At 38.2% G+C, this 10,496-nt stretch overlaps 1 non-coding gene across 1 annotated transcript; it reads right to left on the bottom strand.

The window, feature by feature from the left end:
• Nucleotides 1-224: 224 nt before the first annotated feature.
• On the bottom strand, nucleotides 225-331 carry LOC139873999 (small nucleolar RNA R71). Its single transcript, XR_011767705.1, has one exon. It is a non-coding gene; the product is annotated as a small nucleolar RNA R71 (small nucleolar RNA).
• Nucleotides 332-10,496: the final 10,165 nt, after the last annotated feature.

Below are 10,496 nucleotides of genomic sequence, written 5' to 3'. Positions count from 1 at the left end.
ATAAAAGAAAATCCGTTCGAGCACATTCAACACTTTAACAATATTTGTGATCTCTACAAAACCAAAGATGTCACCGATGACGCTTTTAAGTTAAGGGCATTCTCCTTTACACTTCAAGGAGATGCAAAAGTTTGGATAAGGAATTTGCCACCCGATTCTATTAGGACTTTTCAAGATTAAACCAATGAGTTTATCAATCACTTTTCCCACCATCGAAGGTGGAGTGACTATGAATGGAAATCAATGGATTCCCTTAACGGGGTGATGAAACTTTGTATGATGCGTGGGTACGTTTCAAGAAGATGCTAAGAGCTTGCCCACCACACAGTTTGACTAAGAAGGAGTACATCAACACGTTCTACCGAGGTACTAATGCTTTGACTAAGCAATATCTTGATTCATCTTCGGGAGGAGTATTTATGTATAAATCACCGAACGCGGCCGAAACTTTGCTAGAGGACATCTCAGTTAATACATACGAATGGGCACCTTCACGGCGAGATTTGACAATGAAAAGTGTAGTACAAGTAGAGAGCGATAATGGGCAAGTCACACTTGCAAGCTTAAATTATCAATTTCAAATGTACGGGAAAGAGTTGAAAAAGCTACAACAATCGATTGTCACGATGCAAATAGGTTGTCAACGATGTGAAGGGCCACATCTCACCAAGAATTGTCCCCAAATTAGCCAATGCAACCATATTGATCTAGATGACGTTCCCATGAATTCGGATGCTCATGTCAACTACGTGAGTAGTCAAAACTATCAACGGGGTGGAATATCATACCAAGGATACTACAATCCTAACCAAAAGCAAGTCTCGTTCAACAATCAAACCAATGCACCACCCAAATTTACAAACCAAAACCAACACCGAAACCAAAGTTACAACAACAACTATAACCAAAATTGAAACAACAACTTCCAATACCAATACCAAAACCAACAACCTTACAACAATCAACCTTATAACAACCAATCCAATTCGAATTGTCAAAACAACCAAGGTTACAGTCAACCACAAAATAACCAAGGTTACAATCAACAACTTCAACAAAACACTCAATAATCCCAACCTTCGAAAAGCCTAGAGAAGATGATGCAAAATTATATCAAAAAGGTGGAATCATCCGAAGCTTTTCTAACAAAAGAGAATGAGTTCTTGAAGCAGCAAATACGGAACCAACAAGCTTCATTTCAAAATCTTGAGAGCACCGTTGGAAGACTTCTAAATCAAGTTGCCAAAAGACCACAAGGAACTTTACCTTCAAATACTTAAGTCAACTCAAATAACAACTACAATAACAACCGGAGCAACCAACAACCTCAACAACACCAACAAAACCAAAACCACAATAACACGAGGGTTATTCCTATCAAGAGCAACACTCCCAACCAACACAACAACCAAGCAAGTTCATCGAATCCCAATAATAATTATGCTCAAGTGAATTCGATTGCTTCAATTGAAGAGGAGGGTCAAACCGATTGTCCTCATGTTTTTGCGTTCGATTTTGAAGAAGACAAATTTGAGTTGAATAAAACATTAGAAATCGATACAATGGATTTTGGGGTATTCACATTTTCGGATGATTCAGAAGAGGAAAAGTTTATTCCCTATCAAGTTAAATGTGTAATGTCCATGGAGGCGAGTCGACATGCAAGGAATTAAAGGGTGATTTTGAGAAAATCAAATTGGGAGAGGTAGAAAAGGTTTTAAATGCAAAGGAGCAAAAGAACGAGGTCGAGGTTCTTGCTACATCAACCAAGGAGATAAATGAGACACCGGTCTCACATCCTCAACCATTACCTCCTACACATCCAAAGGATGTGGTTTGTAAGTCAACTCTAACCGATAATGAAAACATTTATGTTAAACTCCCCTTGGCGGAGGTGCTTGAGAATATGCCCAACTATGAGAAATTTTTGAAGACACTCATGGCCAAAAAGGGAGATATTGAGCAAGCATCCACCGCTTTCTTGAAAAAGGAGTGTGATGGGATTTTAAAGAAGTGTAACCTACCACTAAAAATAGGTGATTCTGGACCTTTCCTTATCCCATGTAATGTAAATGGGCCGGAGATGTTTACATCATTAGCCGACTCGGGGGGCTAGCATCAATTTTATGCCCTACTCTATTACAAAACACTTGGCTTAGGTGACCTTTCACCTACTACAATGAGAGTAAAGTTAATTGACCAATCCATTAGCTCTAGTGTGGGGATCGCCGAGGACCTAATAGTGAAAGTAGGGGACATGGAATTTCCAATTGATTTTGTCATTGTCGATATTAAGGAAGACCCGATTGTACCCCTTATTTTGGGAAGGCCATTCTTGGCAACCGCGGGTTCTTTCTTTGACTTTAGAACTGGAAAATTGACTCTTAGAGATAAGGGTAAGTGCATGAGTATAAGAAGCAAATATGTTAAATCGTCATCAACACCCTTGACCACACCACAAATTGTTGCTAGTTTGCAATGCATCACAAGCACAAAACAAGTTAGTTCATTAACTAAATGTGGCGGGGTATTGACCAAAGGAACTCCAAGTAAGCCCAAAAATCAAAATGACATTATTAATAAGTCCATGAGGAATTTGTATAGGCGGGTACATTGGGCTTCATCCAAAAAGGATGAACATTTGAGAAAACACCTAGTTTCGAACTTTTCAAAACATGAAAAATTCAAACTCAAGAAGTTGATTAATGAAGCTAAAGTAACAAACGATTGGTTAATGTTAATGGTAGATGATGGTCTTCATGCGAATGTTTCCCTTAGTTCGAGGGGGGGGAGGTTTACCACCCCGGGATTAGTTATAATTTCAAAAGGATGGGAGTCAGGTGATAAACTCGTTAAAAACTTTTCGCAATCGTGTACATAATTTCTTTTAGTCGCATTGCATTTAGGATTGTATGATATTCCTTATGTTAGTTGCATTTGCATGTAGTTTCATTTCATGCATATGGGTAAACTGGAAAATACCAAAAATAGTTTGTGAACGGGTCAAAATGGACTTAAAACTGAAAAAACTGCATTCAGGTACAAAAGCGACGCTTTTGATCTAGAAGCGGCGCTTTTGCTCTTAAAGAGCGGCGCTCCTGTTTCAAAAAAGCAACGCTTTAGGTTGTGTTTTGGGACCAAAAATGAATAGTAGGGAAGAACGACACTTTTGATTTTAAGAAGCGGCACTTTTATTCAATAGGAACAAAACTTATGTTTCAAAAGCGGCGCTCCTGGACCTGGTTATTTAAAAATTCTGCACGACCCAACACCTCACTTTTTCACCCAAAACTCATCTTTTCTCTCTATAGGGGCATTCTTACAACCCTAATCACTACCAAACTTTAAATTTCTTCAACTTTCTTGCAAATCTTCAATCACTAACACGGGAAAAGTAAGAATCCATCACTTAAATTCAATCTTTAACATGCTTCTTGTGATTTTTGCTAATTTTCTCTTTATGCTTGATTTATCGATTGTGCTTGATTAATGATGTTAATGGTCGAATTGTTGATGAATCTAGGTTACATTGATGTTTATTAACATGATTTGCATGATTATTTACATCGATTTTGACTTTGAAATTCTAGGGTTCGTCCAATTTGGGGGTTTTTGATTTTGAGCCAAATTGGAGTGTTAATTGATGTTGTTGATGCTTAATTGATAGGTTGCCATGATTATCTTGCTTTGAATCCATCTTTCATGCTTGTATGAATTGAAATTGCAAATTAGGGTTCTTAAGTTTGAGATTTGACTTGGTTTAACCAATCTACGCATGTGATTAGTGATGTTGTACTTGTTTGCAACTTATGAATGTTATAACATGACGAATTGCGATAATTTGATGAATGCTCTTTGTTTTAGCCAAATTTCGAATGAATTAGACTTTGACTAGGGTTGACTTTTTGCAATTGGTTCATGTTGACCATGTTTGACTGATTGAAGCTTAATGATTGATGATAATGCATGTTTAGCTTATGATACTACATATAATTTGACAATTGATTGCATGAGCAAAATGTTGCAACTTTTTGATGAATTTGAGATTGTGCCATGTGGATTATCCTTGTTTGATTTCATGCCTTATCATGCTTAATTGCACATGTTTTAGTCATGTATGCTATCTACTCACATGATTTGCATGATGAAACTTGTTGTGAATTATTGGAATCAACTTGGTAATGATGATTGAAACTTGAATGCAAATTGTCTATATGCTAACCTATACCTCTCCACGATGCTTTTCTTGTTTTGTAGACCAATGAAACCCAAAGAACACACGGTGCAACCGGGAGTGGAACAAAAAGACAAAAGGTCATTGGAGTAAAGGGTAAGGGAAAGCGACAAGCACCACCGCAACAACAACATGAAGAAGAAGAAGAAACGATGATCCCAGAAGACATCCAAAGACTTTCAGCGGACCCCTGGTTACAACAAATTTTGATGACTGAGCGCTATAGATCGGGCCTTGAACTCAGGCTTAGGGATGAATTCTACCCGGGCAAATACATTGATTGGTCTCCTTTAGATGAAGCGGGTATGCATGACGAGTATGAGAACCTGTTTAAGGTTGATTTCAAGGGTTTGGAACTTAGCCCTTGGACCCCTCTTTTTAACTTAAATGATCCGATTTACGTTGTCCCCACCCTAGAGTTCACATCCACTTTAACTCTCAATTTTAGGGTAGAAGCAATTGATGACCCAACTTACATGCACTTCTACCTAGCGGGAAAAGCCCAAAGCATGAACATGCTTCAATTCATAAAGGCCTTAGGAATCTACGCGAATTTCGGAATCGTACTGAAATCCTTTGGTCCTATCTTTGTGCATGCGAAATCCCCTCCACCAACAATAGAGAATTTGACTATCCTGGTGTTTGGCACCAAATTAGCATCGGACCGTTTAGCCCAGGCAAAACCGTGGCCAATACTTTGAGAACCATCTCACTTCTGGTCATAGCCCATTTTGTTGATAATACGGTGAACTATCGCTATCATAGCAACGAAAAAATGTCTTATTTGGACATTTAGCTTACCGACCGAATCTTTAACAAGGCCCACGTTCACGTCCCACACATAATAGCTGATTATCTATTTGACAAACATGGAAACAAGGGTAAGAAGGGAATAGTAGGTGGTATTTTTGTGACCCAGATAGCTAGGCACTTGGGGATTGATCTAGAGGGGTGTACGGCTAAGGCGATGGGTAAATTCAATTATGTGGATTACAAGGAGGTAAGATTTTAAACAGGGACCAAAACAAAGTTTTGAGGAGATGGTTTGATACTAGGAATATCAATGTGGAAGAGGAGAATGAAGAAGAAGAGGAAGAAAGGGTTAGGCATGAGTATGAAACAGGGAACATCGGGTCTAGTAGTGGAGCACCGGGTGCGGGAAGTGGTGTTCTGGGGGATTATGACCAATCTTGGTTTGCCAACCAATTTTCTCAACTTAAAATCAATCAAGGCAACCAAGAGTATGAGGCACGTTACAATTTTTCGAGCCTCCGAGTGGTATCACAATGGCAAGTCCATTTTGATCAACTAAACTGCTCGGATCCGAGCGCCCCCGATGCCATTTGCCCCCATCTATAATCCCTATGATTATAGGCACCCACGAAGCCAACCCCTAATCGACTATGACTAAAACGAAGCTTTGAGAAGAGATAGAGAGTTTGAACATTTTGTAAGGTTGAGACAACAACAACAACAACAACAACAACAAGAAGATCAAGATGCATGGAATAGACGACCCAACTACGAAGATTATCCGAATTTGGACCAATACGGGAGCTCCTACTATGGTGGGTATAATTGGTGGTAACTCTATTTGTTGAGATCTAACTCTTCTTATTGGTTATTCATTCAAACTTATGATTTTTTGGTTTGTGAAACTTGTTTTAAAACAATTGGTTTGTAATAATGGCGGGCGGATGGTTTGGGAAGTTAAAACAATTTGATGATGGTTGTGTTAATTTGGTTGCATGATGAAATGATTTAGCTTGTGATTGTTCATGGTTGAGGGATGGTAGTTATTTATATCCGAAGAGTATGTAATTCCCGGATAAAACAATGATAAATTTGAACTTCGCTTGTAATAATTTGACAATTGCTAGATTCGTAATTTTTATTTTTGTTCTTATTATGTGTATGGTGTTGATGAATGTGTTGATTACTTCATTGGTTGTGCATGTGTTGTTGATGATCATTACTATCTTATGCTTGTTTGTTAAAGCATAGAGACTATCATTTGTGTGATTTTGTTGATTTGGTTGTTTGGTTGAGTTAGTCATTATACCTATGGATGTTTGGATTATTTTTGTGATGACGTTGGAACTCTTTGATTCTTTTTGTGGGTGCACATACTCCCCCGAGTATTGCCCCACACATTTTGTACCTTGTGAGCATACTTAAAATTGTAGGGAATGTCATATGCTTTGGCTCCTTCTTTTGGCTCAACAAATGGTACAACAACATACAAGCGACTTTGGTGACTACATATTATCCGAATGGTGACAACAAATATCGTTTGATCTACTCCGGTTTTTATTTTCTCTTCTCTCATCTATTCTATTTTCAAAATGCCCCTCATTTTTACTTATTTTGTCGTTTCAATGCAATGAGGGCATTGCATCAAACTAAATGTAGGGGGAGAGTTAAAATATTGGGTCATTTTGAACTTTTTTTGGTAAACTTGTCACATACACTATAAAGATTAAAACTTGCATTGTTGATCAAATTTTTGGAACAAGTTTTTAACCATCACATTAACTTATATCATAATCACTAAAATGGCTAAAACTTGTAAAAATTTTAAATTTTTTTGAAAAAGTAAAGTCTTTTCCTCGCTTTTGCATGGAAGTAAAGTTTTTCATGTGTTATTTCAAAACCAAGTGTTTAAAGCTCATTGCTTTAACACTTCCGGATGAGTCAAGTCCATCCATGATAGGGAGTAAAGTCTCTCGAATGTCGTTTTACTTGGTGTGGGAGACTTTATAATCCATGTCATTTTATATTGACATTGGTTATCTCATCATTTCACGATGTTTCAACCGATGTATCATACCGTGCGAAGAGGAGCCACCGAGCTTCACCGTATGCTATCTTCTTGATGAAGAGCAATGGCTTCGTGCTAGTGTTGCGAGACAACACACGCCATAGCCAAAAGCTATGGCACACTTGTGCAATCAATTAACAAAAAGGTAGTAACTACTTCCTACCTTTTCTTAACATAAGCATAAAAGCTTGTTATATGGGAAGTAGACGAGTGAATAAAAGCTTTGAGATTTGACACTCCCGGGAGAGTCGAGTCCTCCCAATGTTTCATTTTGGAAGTTAAGTCTTCCAAACTTAGAAGTAAAGTCTTCCAAGTTATGTTGTGTTCCAAGCTTGGGAGTAAAGTCTCCCAAGTTAAATTTTGTACCAAAAAGGCCTAAGCTTGGAAGTAAAGTCTTCAAAGTATCGCGTAATGGACCCAACGCCAATCATACACCCAAGGTAATTACTTTCTCATCGCTTCCGAACCGAGGAGTAGTTCGCTTTGATGATATACCGGGGAAGTAGCTACTCGTGCGGTCGTCCCATAGCCGGGATGGCTTGTATGCACACCACCTTATGAGCCCAAGATGGCTATTGTCTCATCGCCTTCAATATAAGAAGGTAGTTCACTTCGGTGATATACCGGGACAATAGTTATCCGCGTGGTTGTCCCAAATCCGGGATGGCTTTGGAATGCACATAGCTTAAAACCATAAATTTTCGGAAAATTTGTCTCGTTTCACAACTTGGCTCGCTTTCCCTTTCTTAAACAAAAACAATTTTCTTAAAGCCTTGTCTTCCTTAAGGCTTAAACATTTTTCTTGGGTAACTCATGAAAATTGGTACTCCATTTTACCAAGTGAAGCTTGTGGGTAGTTCTTGATCGATCGTAGTTCGAAGATTGAGATGGTGGAGATGAAAACTCGTTGATCCTAATGTTTGAAGAAGCTCCTAGGAAGGTTTGCACTAAAAAGCTCGAATCTTGGCATGTTTACTCTTAAAGTGCACAACTTGTAGATATTTGAGCCTTTCTATGGAGCATGTTTGTGTTTGTTTGTATGTTTGCTTAAAGAGATTGAGAAGATGTAGAGATTGTTAGTTTAGGCTTGAATTGTGGTCGATATTGAGGATATTTGAAGATTGTTTGAAGCTTTGCATTGAGTTTGTGTTATTAGTAGAAGAAGAAGAGATGATGTAGGCTTGGTCCTTAGCAAATGCAAGTGTTTGGAGTTCATTCTAGCCATCAAAGTGCTTATCCATGGAGGTACTATCTATTGCACTTTGGCTTTGTTCGTTGAATGCTATTTTTCTCCAAGTCTTGTTTTGTTGATTTGCTTGCTTGAGGATAAGCAATGTTCAAATGTAGGGGGTTTGATATTGCTCTATTTATACACGTTTTATCTCGTAATATCTCCCTCATTTCATTCGGTTTTGAGGATCATTGGGGCCGAAAGTTGATTATTTGCGCTAAAGTGTCGGTTCAAGGCTAAAAGCTTGATTTGGTGTAAAATTGACCAAGTCTTGATCAAAATTGGCAAAGAAAATGGCAAGTGCGGAAATCAGCTCCAAAAGTGCAGCACTTATGATAAAAAGCGCCGCTCCTGATGATCAAAAGCACTGCTCCTAAATGAAAAGCGTCGTTCTTGGACACGTTTTGACACTATTTGCCACCAGTAGCCAAAAGTGCCGCTCCTCATTGCCAAAAGTGCCACTCCATATACAAAAGCGACACTCCTGTAGATATCCAAAAGCGCCGCTCCTAAGCCAAAAGCGGCACTCATGTCGCTGTTCAGCCCAGAATTTTCAGCACTATAAAAGGAAAGAGATGAAGCCATTTCAAGAGAGCTGCAATTCTAAGTCCGGTTTTCACTTCCAAAACCCTAATTTCATCATCCATTAGAGTTTGAAGGTGAATTGAAGGAGGCTAGCTCAAGATCCATCATATTTTTAGCTCTAGATCTTCATCTCTTTGTATTTGGGTTGTAATCTCAACTTTTCTTATTCTATTTTGAATCAATTGCTTGTAATAACTTAAGATGATATTTATTTGTGTTTCAATGCTTATGATTAGTGTAATCTTAGCCATGATTGGCTAAATCCATTGTGTTTGCTTATCTATGAATCTCTAATGCAAAGATTTGCCCCTAAATCAATTGAATGAAGTTGTTTGAATGAAATATATAAACAAGTGTTATTGTGTTAGCTATAGATCCATTGATATGCATTTGTTTTAGGCTTTACTTTGATTACATAGATTGAGTAGCCCTCTTAGTGATTTGAGAAGTGAATCAATTTATGTTTCAACACTTTTAGTGATCTAGGCAACTAGATTTAGGATTTCAAGTGATTGTATTCTTAATCTAAGTTGGTTTTCAATTGGTGTAAGATCCTGATTTTCCAGTTAAGTGGGACGCCGCCCAAAGTTATGGGACGTCGTCCAATTTTGAAGGACTGGACGCCGTCCAGTACTCTGGACGCCGTCCAGATGAACTGGCGGGCCAACTGTTTTATTTTAGATATTTTGAAGGGGCTTTTGGTAATTTCACACATGAGACGACTTTAAGGCCCCAAGATCAGTTTGGTGGGTGACTTAACTCCATTTTCATCTACCATTACTCTTTCCACTTCAATTCTAGAGAGAGAGAGGAAGTTTTAGAGTGAGAAAGCTCAATACATAGAGGAAGAAGCTAGTTTCGGGTTTAAGCTCGAGTTATAAAGTTGTTCATCTACTTCCTAGGTATGTTTTGATTGTGGTGGTAAGTCTTAACCTTGATTTCCTTACTTTAATTGTTTAAGGGTTAGGGTTTGGGTTAGTGATGAACTTAAAACCCATTTGCTTGTGATTTGGGGGGTTTTTGGGTAAGATTGGGTCATGAGGACTCAAAGATGACTAACCTAGGGTTTGAAATGATAAATGTATTTAAGAGTCTTAATTGGTTAGTTAATTACTAGCACATCTAGAGATTTGGTAAATGGCTGTTATTTGGGTATGTTGGTGACCCAATTAGGTGTGTTAACCTTGAAATGGGTCAAATGAGCCTTTGATGACCTAAGTTGTTTAATAAGTGTGAAAATGCAATAACCTTGTGTTAATAAGTGAATTAAGACTAAAATTTAGCTAGTGTTAGGGTTTGGCAAAGATGACCTAATGATTAGGGTTAAGTGTGCAAATGGGTCGAAATTTCGCTATGGGTCAAAATGACACTAGAATGGTGAGTGAGTTGGTTGACCAACTTGATTGTATGATTGATTAAATGTATAATGTAATAGGTACGTCGCATTGAAGGTTGCGAGCTTGATTATCTCACCAAAGGCGTTAAGGTGAGTGGAATAATTATGTGTATATGTATGTGACGTATTTATTTGTAAATGTTATGGTATGAACCAACGAGCTGATAGTACCATATCATGTATGTGACGAGTATCATGATGTGAACCACGAGCCGGTAGCATCAAGTGT

The sequence above is a fragment of the Rutidosis leptorrhynchoides genome, chromosome 10, assembly GCF_046630445.1.
Source record: "Rutidosis leptorrhynchoides isolate AG116_Rl617_1_P2 chromosome 10, CSIRO_AGI_Rlap_v1, whole genome shotgun sequence".
Classification (NCBI taxonomy): Eukaryota; Viridiplantae; Streptophyta; class Magnoliopsida; order Asterales; family Asteraceae; genus Rutidosis; species Rutidosis leptorrhynchoides.
This window is presented reverse-complemented; position numbering and strand designations above follow the sequence as displayed.